This window comes from Papio anubis, chromosome 14 (genome assembly GCF_008728515.1).
Source record: "Papio anubis isolate 15944 chromosome 14, Panubis1.0, whole genome shotgun sequence".
Lineage (NCBI taxonomy): Eukaryota > Metazoa > Chordata > Mammalia > Primates > Cercopithecidae > Papio > Papio anubis.
This window is the reverse complement of record NC_044989.1, coordinates 19021497-19032032: the sequence shown is the minus strand read 5'-3', so window position 1 is coordinate 19032032 and position 10536 is coordinate 19021497.

Below are 10536 nucleotides of genomic sequence, written 5' to 3'. Positions count from 1 at the left end.
GCCTCAAGAGAATTTTCCCAACCTTATAAACTTACGTTTTCTCAGCCTTGCTGAACTGTAAGAAAATAAAGTCTAAGGTCCAAGGCAACTAGCTTAGTAGCAGAATTCTTTTCCCTTAAAATTGAAACTCAAAGTGTTACACCCTCAGTGTGAAAATGAACTAAAAGTAAATTTTCCTACCACCTTCAAACCCCATAGAACTACCAGGAATGTTTGCCTTGGTAAAGAGCAAAGCAGAGGAAAAAAATGTGCCTCAGAAGCTGTCATCACAAATCAGCCCTTGCTCACATCTGCAGCCCAAGTCTACAATATGGGACGATGTAAAAAACCTCAAGTCGTGCATTCAATTTAAAATGGTCTAACTATCTAATTAAAGTAAGCACAAACTTGTTTTTGGAAAGACTAAACCTCATCCGTGACCTGAGAAATATTCCACAAATAAGCTTCCCTTCTAAATTAGTGGATCCCAATCAATAATCGTTGAGCATATGTGATAGTTAATTTTATGTGTCAATATGATTGGACCACAGAGTGCCCAGATGTTTGGTCAAATATTATTCTGTATGCTTTTGTGAGGGTGTTTTTGGATGCACTTACCATTTTAATTGTTAGACTGGAAAAAGCAGATTGCCTTAACTAATATGGGTGGGCCTCATTTAGTCCACTGAAAGATTGCATAGAACAAAAAGGCTGACCATTTCCCAAGTAAGAGAGAATTCCTCCTGTCTGACTTCCTTCCAACTAGGACATTGATTTTTTTTGAGCCTGCTGGCCTTCAGATGAACACCATCAGCCCTTCTTCTCCTGGGTCTCCAGCCTGCCAACCCACCCCACACATCTTGGATGGAACTTGTCAGTCTCCATAATCATGTGAGCCAATGCTAATTCCTTATAATAAATCCCTTTATACACACACACTATGAATAGATTTCAAAATTTTTTCACCAAAGTAAACTCATACTGACTTGTTATAAAATGTCTAACTAGAGCTAGTTTGAGACACTAAGAGGGATAAGACATCAAAAAGAGTCCCTAGCAGAGCAACATAAATTCTGCTAAAATTGAAAGAAAAGGAAACATCCAATTTATGATGAAGTTTGGGTGAAAGAATGGTGAAATCATTGATGCTTTATGAAAAGTTTAGGGGGACAATGCCTCCAAAGAAATCAGAAGTTTATAAATGAATAACTCATTTTAAGAAAGAATAAGAGAATATTAAAGATGAAGCCCACATTGGCAGACCATCCACACCAATTTGTGAGGGAAAATTTTATCTTGTTTATGCCTCAATTAAAGAGGACTGATGATTAACAGCAGAAACAATAGCCCAAACCAAAACCATCTTTATTGGTTCAGATTATACAAGTTCGACTAAATAATAAAAGTTGAACAAACTTTATACCTGATGGGTGCCAAAACCATTGCACCCTGATCAGCTGCAGAAAAAGACAGAGCTTTCAATAGAAATTTTAAACAAGTGGGATCAAGATCTTAAAGCTTTTCTTCAAAGAACTATAACAGGAGCTGAAACATGACTTTACCAGTACAATTCTGAAGAGAAAGCACAATCAAAGCAATGGCTACCAAGAGGTGGTAGTGATCCAGTCAAAGCAAAAGTGGACTGGCCAAGAGCCGAGGTCATGGCAAAAGTTTTTTTTTAGATCTTCAAGGGGTTTTGCTTGTAGACTTTCTGGGGGGCCAAAGACAATAACATCGACCTACTATGAGAGTGTTGTGAAAAAGTTAGTCAAAGCTTTAGCAGAAAAGTATCCAGGAAAGCTTTACCAGACAGTCCTTCCCCACCCTGACAATGCTCCTGCTCATTTCTCTCACTAAATATGGGAAGTTTTGTGAGAGTTTCAATAGAAAATCATTAAGCATCCATCTTATAGTCCTGATTTGGCTTCTTATGATTTATTTTTGTTTCCCAATTTTAAAAAAATTCTTTAAAATGCACCAATTTTCCTTCAGCTAATAATGTAAAAAAGACTGTACTGACTAAATGGCTGGTATCATCACTTATAAAAGTGCCTTAAAGTGGATGGAGCTTATGTTGAGAAATCAAATAATAAAATTCATATTTTTATGTTTACTTTTTAATTCAATTTTCCACAAACTTTTTAAAGTACACACACACACACACACACACACACACACACACACACATATACACATATATATGTGTACATCTTATTGGTTCTGTTTTTCTGGAGAACCCTCATACAGTACACAAGTACAAAAAGCATGATATACTAGAAGCAGCAGAAACAGACCTATAAATACAGTGTTTCTTCAAATTATTAGGCAAGGATATGAAATAACTATTCCTGCTATCTCACTGAGAACAACTACAAAAGACAGATAAAATGGGGGAGGGAGATGTTTGAAGGTTAGAGTATTATGCAGGATTTGAGTGACCAAGGTCTCAGATAAAAATAGGTGCATCAGTATTGTATACATCACTTTTCCCCTCAGATCAGTTGCTTTTTTTTTTTTTTTTTTGGAACAAGTTGAGGCCAGATAGAGGTTAGCTGCTAAGAATTAGAGAAACCAGCAGAGTTTCAGTATCCTCACAAGACTAGGAAACAATAGTTGGAGTTTGAGACTCAGAAGGACTTGAGAGATCAAGAGAAGTGGGGTTCAAAGAAATGATGCAACACCCAGCAGCTTTCCTTTCAAGGTATGTGTTAAATTGTGATGTTGCACAGGGCAAGAAGATAAAAAACCAAGCAAACTTCTGCCTCTATTCAGAAGGGATGAATTAACTGCTCTGAGAATGTCTTTCCATCGTAAACAACTAGAAAAACAGACAAAACATATGTAGATAAATGTAAACCAGTGCAGCAGGTAAATATATAACATTTCTAGAAGATAATGTAAGAAAATAACTTTATATAACCTTGAGGTAAGAAAAGATTTCTTAAAAGAGATGTGAAATGAACCTGCAAAAAAAAGACTACATTGCAATTAGGAGCTGATTATGAAAAGATACCATTAATAGGTCAAAAAGACAAGCCACTTAGTGGAAGAAAATATTTACAAAAAATATATTTGAAAGAGAACACGTATCAAGAATATAAAAATAATCCACACAAAATAAGAAAAAGCCAAATAGAAAAGTGGGCAAAAGAATTGAATAGGAACTTCACAAAAGAAGATATTCACATGACCAATTAACATGTAATAAAGTGCTCAATCTCATTAGCCTTCAAATAGTGCAAATTAAATCTCCAGTGAGATATCATTCATTATACAACATCAAATGGCTAAAATGAAAAACTGACACCATCAAATTTTGGTGAAGATGTTAAGCAACTGGAACTAATTTACTGTAGTCAAAGATTTGGGGTTATTGGGATGATTTTGTAGCGTATCAACCTAGCTGAACTTAAACCACATTTCCCAGAATTTCTTTCTGTAGGTGGTTCTGGGCTAAAGTTGGCACTGGGGACATCTGCCCAGGATTTGGAAGGCAGAGGTGAAACCATTTTACTCTTGAAAGAACTGTGTGCATCAGGTGTTGTTACAACTCACAAATACTTTCAATGATCTGCTGATTTATTGTGATGGGGCAGTAACTGGGCCCACAGCTCCTCCAACTCCTTATTAATCTCCTTCTTCATCTTCTCTAAATCCTCGGTCAGGTGCATGGGCATCTCCATGGAAAAGTGTGCCAAAATACCCTGCAGGTCACCTACATTACCAAGCCTGGAGGCATTAAGAGACAGATGGAGTTCCAGGTTGTCATTACTTTCTGCCATTGCATGAATATCCACTGGCCCTGTTGACCTTTTGATCAATAGTAGACACAGAGACAAGAAGCTTATGTAGATGGCATAACAGCTCTCAGGGTTGCATGAGGTCTAATTCTTATGATAAATCCCTGATTCTGTATCATTTATAGTGGCCTGCTTTTCTGATAAAGCTTTATCTGATTGATTGTTAGATATTTTTCATCACTGGAGACTGTATGTTTTTTCAGGGAGGATCTAAATAATGGAAATGCTTAAGTGAAAGAAGAGACAAATTAATAACCTTGTCAAGTCCTTCCTCTTATCATGATATAATATATTCTTATATAATGAAATACCATAATATTTATTCCCAGTTAATGCAACATTATTATTCCCAGTAGTACCAAACATCCATTTTCTGTCTTTTATTTATGTTCCAATTTGTGGTTTCAGAGGTACTCACAAATTACAGTGTATTTATCATAGGTTTCAATCAGTGCATCTGTTAGCAGTGCTGGTTGGGGAAACCATGGGGATTGGCAGAGTGTGTAGAAACAGACAGGTATTTCTGGTGCTGACCACATCAGCTGCATCCTCCTTTGTGGTTACTAATAAATTGAATTTTTTAAATGAGCTCCCAATTTGTGGATTCCACCTTAGCTTGCTCTGGAGAAACCTCATTCCAGGTAACTGCTCTTGCATCTGGGTCTTGGGAACCAAAAATATTTTAAAAGATAGTTTCCCCTTTCCTCTTCCTCTTGGTTGCAGGAGGGTTAATTCAGTAGATAAATCCCATCTCCATAGTGGAAACAAAGCATCACTGACTCGTTCTCATGAGGGAGGGTTCTGCTGCGCAGATTGATCTGGGAAGCCCGTGATGTATAGAGCAGAAAGACTTTCCCTATGAGATACTGTGGAGGCAATGTCCAAATGGAAGCCTTGTGTACCCATACTTGCTTTTTATATTCTAACTCAGAATAGTTGCAATTTATGTTCAGTTGGGAAAACAAAAGAGAATACACTAAAACAGAGAAAATGTGCATACTCATGTGCTTCTGCTAGGAGTACACAAGCAGCCCTCTGAAACTGAACAAACCATAGCTCTGGGTCTCCATTTCCTCATCTCTAAAACAAGGGGTTTGGTTAAGATGGCATTGAAGGGTCCTTTCAACTGTACCATCTGCAAATTCCATGAAGCTGCATCTCTAGAGACTTGGCCTCAGATGCATTAGCGCTTGGTGACTGCAGCGAAAGGGGACTTAAAGAACCATTAAAACAATGTTGGGTGACATCCTGTCCCCATCCAGGCCCTCAGTCATTGATCTGACCAGCTCTTATAGTCTACCCCGATTTAGAAGCTGCCCTGCTCCTGAGCCCTGCTCAGCGTTTCTTTTTATGAAGACCATTTGCGTGTTTCTGTTATACATCTTGGTTGCCATGCAAACTTGGCTCGCAGAAGCCTGAAACAAACCCCAAACACCTCCGTACATACTTGCTTTATGACATTTTATTTGAATGCCAATATAACAAGTTTATAGTAAATGGAGGATATGGCAGGAGACTAAAATAACACCATAGTCTTTGAACACTCTAATCTGAGCTTAATAATTTTAAGATTTTTAGACATTTGTAACTCAACCTATGGGCATAATCTAGTAGTAATGGTACTTGGGTAAAGATGTTATGCATGGAGCTCAAAAAGATTGTACTGGATCAAATAACACAGTGCTTCCAAAGGAAACTAAATCTTTTTAAAACCCTCAAACATCAGTTTAAACTGCTAACTTTAATTTTATTTTAAATTCATGTTAAAGTAATTGCATCAAGCTGGGATTAGGTACTGTCTCTAACTCTCCCTCTATATAGTTAACTATTTCACGTATTAGAAATACAAATATAGTTATTTAAACGGGGAGGAAGTTAAAAATAATCTAGAGGTTTCCATCTTCTGTGGTTTTACAAAAACAACAGAGCCAGGTGCACCATCCCTAGCCTGGATGTCAGTCACCCATCTCACCATCTGCTGGAAGAAAAACATCTATCTAAGCACTTTACCTGGGGAGAGGCAACAAAATAGTACACAAGTACTTGGACAAAGTGACATTTTAGTTAGTACCTTGTTCATTAAAAATGCAAATGTTCAAAGTTGCTGTGATGGTGTTCTTAAGGCACAACTCTTTCAATATGCCACCTGTAGAGCAGAGAGAGCACTGGGCAGAGTCATGCAGACCAGTATTCCTGCTCAACCATTCTCTGACATCCTCGCTTTAGAAAATTTATCTCTCTTGGTCTCAATATTCTGAACTATAAAATTAGGGGGTCAATAAAATCTCAAGAGTCCTGTCAAAGCTGATGTTCCATGATCTTTCGTTTAGTCAAGCTCTCCAGATGAGCAGCTAGAAAGAGAATGACCTGTACGAAGAATTTTAGAATGGCTCTTTCCCTTACTTTTTTTTACTGTGCCCCAGATGTGGCCACATCAGGAAGTGGTCTGGAAGTGCCTGAATGCTCCTACTTGGGCAATCTCAGGCTGCTGTCGGGTAATATCCATGTCATTATGTAGGAAAAATAGGGAAACAAAGGAAAGTCTCTAATTGCACTTTTACTTGACAAAATAGCACTCCAGGTTCCCAACCACAAGGGGGCACTGCACTGTCAGAAAGGTCTAGGACCCTCCAGCAAGGAGCTACTGCTGGGTTCATCAAAGTCTATACCAGCAGACTGTCCAGCAAGATAAGTGCATATGGGTCAGTATCAGGATGGGTTCATGAAGGTCAGGCTCAGGGAGAAAAGAGCGCAGCCACCAGACAGTGAGGCCATGAATGTGGGAAAGCAGTCAGGGCTGAATGGTCAAGGAACAGCCCAAGTCAGAAGAGAAGGGCACTTCCTGACCTTGACCGCTCGAAAACATTCCAATTTAGAGGTTTTCACCAAAGGCCAAAGTCCCATTCTTCCCTATGTATCTCATTCCCTTGGCCCCAGTGGTATAATGTAGACACATGAGCTAACGTTCAGAAGGGGGTCAAAACACCAATGTTAACACTCCATCGTTCCAAGTTCTTAGTAAGTGTCTACCTGTGCTAGATAAAGATCAGTCTTGGAAACCAAGTATCTAGTATTCCATTCAGAAGAATTTCCATATAACTTCCTTTTGTGCTCTTAAAATTTAAGTGCCCAGATGTGATCTTTGAGGCATTTAGCTACCCTGAGACTCATGCTTCACTCAGAATTCAAAGTCTTTGATTTTCTTTTTTAAGCACAAGCATAAGGATTTGAAGTGGTAACTTTTTCCATATTGTGGTCCTCAACTTCATTTTCCAAAATTATTTTTTCTAAATATAGAGCAAAGTTACCTGTAGAGTGGCTTCAATATTTTTTAAACTCATATATCTAGAAGAAATAAAATAATTTTCTTATTATAAATGGGGGTTTTAAATAAAATACAGCTACGTTAAAAAAAAGATGAAAAATTTAAATGTACAAATGATCATAATGTTTTTAATGACATATATTTTATTCATCTGCACAGCTAAGGTCTTGTTTGGACAGGAAAAAAGTTAAGTTATTAAAGTTAAGTTTTGTTTAAACTTATGTAATTGTTATAATTTATTTCAGTTAAACTCTTTTTTCTTTGTTAAAATAGTTGTTACCTATTCCACAAATTGAATTATGTCCTTGAATTTATCATGAGTTTGTTTTCATTTCTGTTCTTGATGTGAAGGTTCAGACATAGGAAATGGTTTCCTGTATGAATCCCTGTGATAGAGACACCATATTAACTTAAAGAATAATTACTTTAAGTGATGCACTTATGAATTTGTTTAATTTCATTTCTTATAGTAGAAATTAGCTGTTTTAGAATCTTTAAGCATTTTACACACCTTCTATAGATAAAGTTCTGGAAAGGAGATGATTCTCCCTTAATGAGCACAATGAACGTTTCAAGTAGCAATGCTGCCTGACACCTAGGGGCTTTGTCTGTGAACTATTTAGCATTTAGTAAACTCAGCTTTGGGTGAATGGTATGGTGGGGGGAGTGAGGAGAGAGGGGATTTCCTTTCCTGTTCTTAGAGGACTTTAAGTCTTACTGGGAATATAAGTAACAATCAAGAGACAGTAAGAACTAGAATAATTATTTGTATTTTGGATACAAAATGTCCCCAGATATAACGCTTGCTCCCACCCAATCTCCAATATACCTACACTGTTTGGTGTTCTTTGGAAAAGGTGAGGTAAGAGAATTTCTGTTTCCCTAAGCCCTCAAAGACCAGTTTTGAGATTTTCCTTATTTTCTTCCACCATTAACACTTTCCAGGAGATAAGACAAAGAGGGTACAGGATTGTGATGACTAATTTTATATGTCAACTTGACTGGGCCACAGGGTGCCCAGATATTTGATCAAACATTATGCTGGGTATGTTTGAATGGAATTAACATTTAAATATATAAATTAAATAAAGTAGATTGTCTTCCCTAATATAGGTGGACCTCATCCAATCAACTGAAGATCTGAATGGAACAAAAAGGCTAAGTAAGAGAAAACTCCTCCTGCGTGAGCTGAGACATTGAGTTTTTTCTGCCTTCAGTCTCAAACTAAAAATTCTACCTTTTTGGTCTTAAGCCTACTGACTTTGGACTGGAACCACACCACTAACTCTCCTGGCTTTTGGACTTTTGGACTTGGACTAAATCTGTACCATCAGCTCTGCTGGGTCTCCAGCTTGCTGGCAGCAGATCTTGGGACTTGTTGGGCTCCATAATTGCATGAGCGAGTTCCTTATTATAAGGAGATATTTGTCTGTTTCTCAGGAGAACTCTGACTAATTCACAGGTCTTTCCCTTTAGCTTATCAATATTTAAAGTACTTTTAAAGTATTTTCCCAAAAAGAAAAAAATGCAGAGAAAAAAGAGAAATGCAAGAGTGTCTAGCTTTGCAAATAGCCAACCAGTCCCAATGTTGGCTGAGCTTTTCCAGCCAACACTGGCTCCCATCACTCTTTTCTGAACTATTTCTGCCCTCGGTCTCCAGCTTTAATTGCTTAGAGAATGTAACCATTCCCCTACTACTCCCACAGGCTGGTGTTAGGCAAGGTCTGCAGCCTTGCAAGTGCCACTCAGTACCCTTTTCTCTGCCATCTGGAAGTGGTTCGGAGCCATTCAAAGGGGTCCTCTGCCTGATTCTGACAAGCATTGCTTTTACTTCTCGTTCTCCTTTGAGGTCCCATACTGTCTTGATTCTAGCCTGGGCCTCCATTTACATTTTCTACTTCACTTGAGGCACATTGCCTAAAACTTCACTGAAGGGCAGTGCTACGGCTTGAATTTGTGTCCCCTCCAAAATTTATGTTGAAGCTTAATCCTTAATGCAACAGTGTTAAGAGGTCAGATCTTTAGAAGGTAATAAGGCCATGAGGGCTCTGCCATCATGGGGTGATTAGTAACCTTATAAAAGGGCTGGAGGAAAAACGTTAGGCCCTTTTTTGCTTTCCATCCGTTTTGCTTTATGAGGACACAGTGTTTAGCCCCTCTACAGAATGCAGCAACATGGCACCATCTTGTGAGCAGAGAATGGCCTTTACTTGACACCAATTTTTCTGATACCTTGATCTTGGACTTCCCAGCCTCTGGGACTGTGAGAAATAAATGTTGCTTATAAATTACTCATTTGTGGTATATTGTTATAGCAGCATAAACAAAGACAGAAATAGGCACTAGGAAGTCAGGTTGTTGCTTTAGCAAATTCCTAAAAATGTAAAAGCAGCTTTGGAACTGTGTAATAGGTAAAGGCTGGGGGAGTTCGGAGGTGCATGCTAGAAAAATCCTAGATTGCCATGAATGGCCCGTAATGGGGGATTCTGGTGAGGACCCAGGAGATCAGGAGAGCTATAGACAGAGCCTCAATCTTAGAGATTACTTAAGTGGTCGTGATCAGAACATTGATAGAAATACAGACAGTAAAGGATATTCTGATGAGATTTTAGATGGAAATGGGGGACATCTTATTGGAGACATCTTATTAGAAAGATCATACTTGTTACAAAATGGCAAGGAACTTGGCTTAATTGTGTCTATGTCCTAATGTTTTGTGGAAGCAGAGCTTAAGAGCAATGAACCGAGATAACTGGCAAAAGAAATCTCTAAGAGAAGTGTTCAAGGTGCTGCACGGCTTCTCTTGACCACTTACAGTAAAATTCAAGAAGACAGAAATGAATTAAAGACGGGATTTATAATCAAAAGGAAGGCAGAACTTAAACTTTTGGAAAATTCTCAGCCTGGACAATATTGTAAAGAATATAAAAAGCATGTCTGGGAGAAAACACCAAGGGTGTGGCCAAGCAACCGTTTAATGAGGACATTTGTACAGATAGGTAGAAGACAGGTGCTATTAATCAGGACAGTGGAAGAATAACTGTAAAGGCGTATTGGAGATCTTCCAGGCTGCCACTCCCATCACAGGCCCAGAGTGCTAGGGTCTTTAGAGCAGAATGGTTTCAGAAAAAGGACTCAGTGCTCCTGTAGGATCTTGGGGCTTGCTGCACCAAGTTTCTGCTCTCTGCATTCCAGCACAGTGCTCCTTGACCACTCCAGCTGTGGCTCAAATAAGCCCAGGTACAGCTTCGTCTGCTGCTCTAGAGGCACAAGTGGTAATCCTTGGCAGTGTCTACCTGATGCTAACTCTGCAGGCATGCAGAATACACAAGCTATGGCAGCATGGCTGCCTCTACCTAAATTGCAAAAGATGCCCCAGAGAGCCTTGGGACCCAGGCATAGAACTACCACAGAGTTTGGGCCACCACAGAG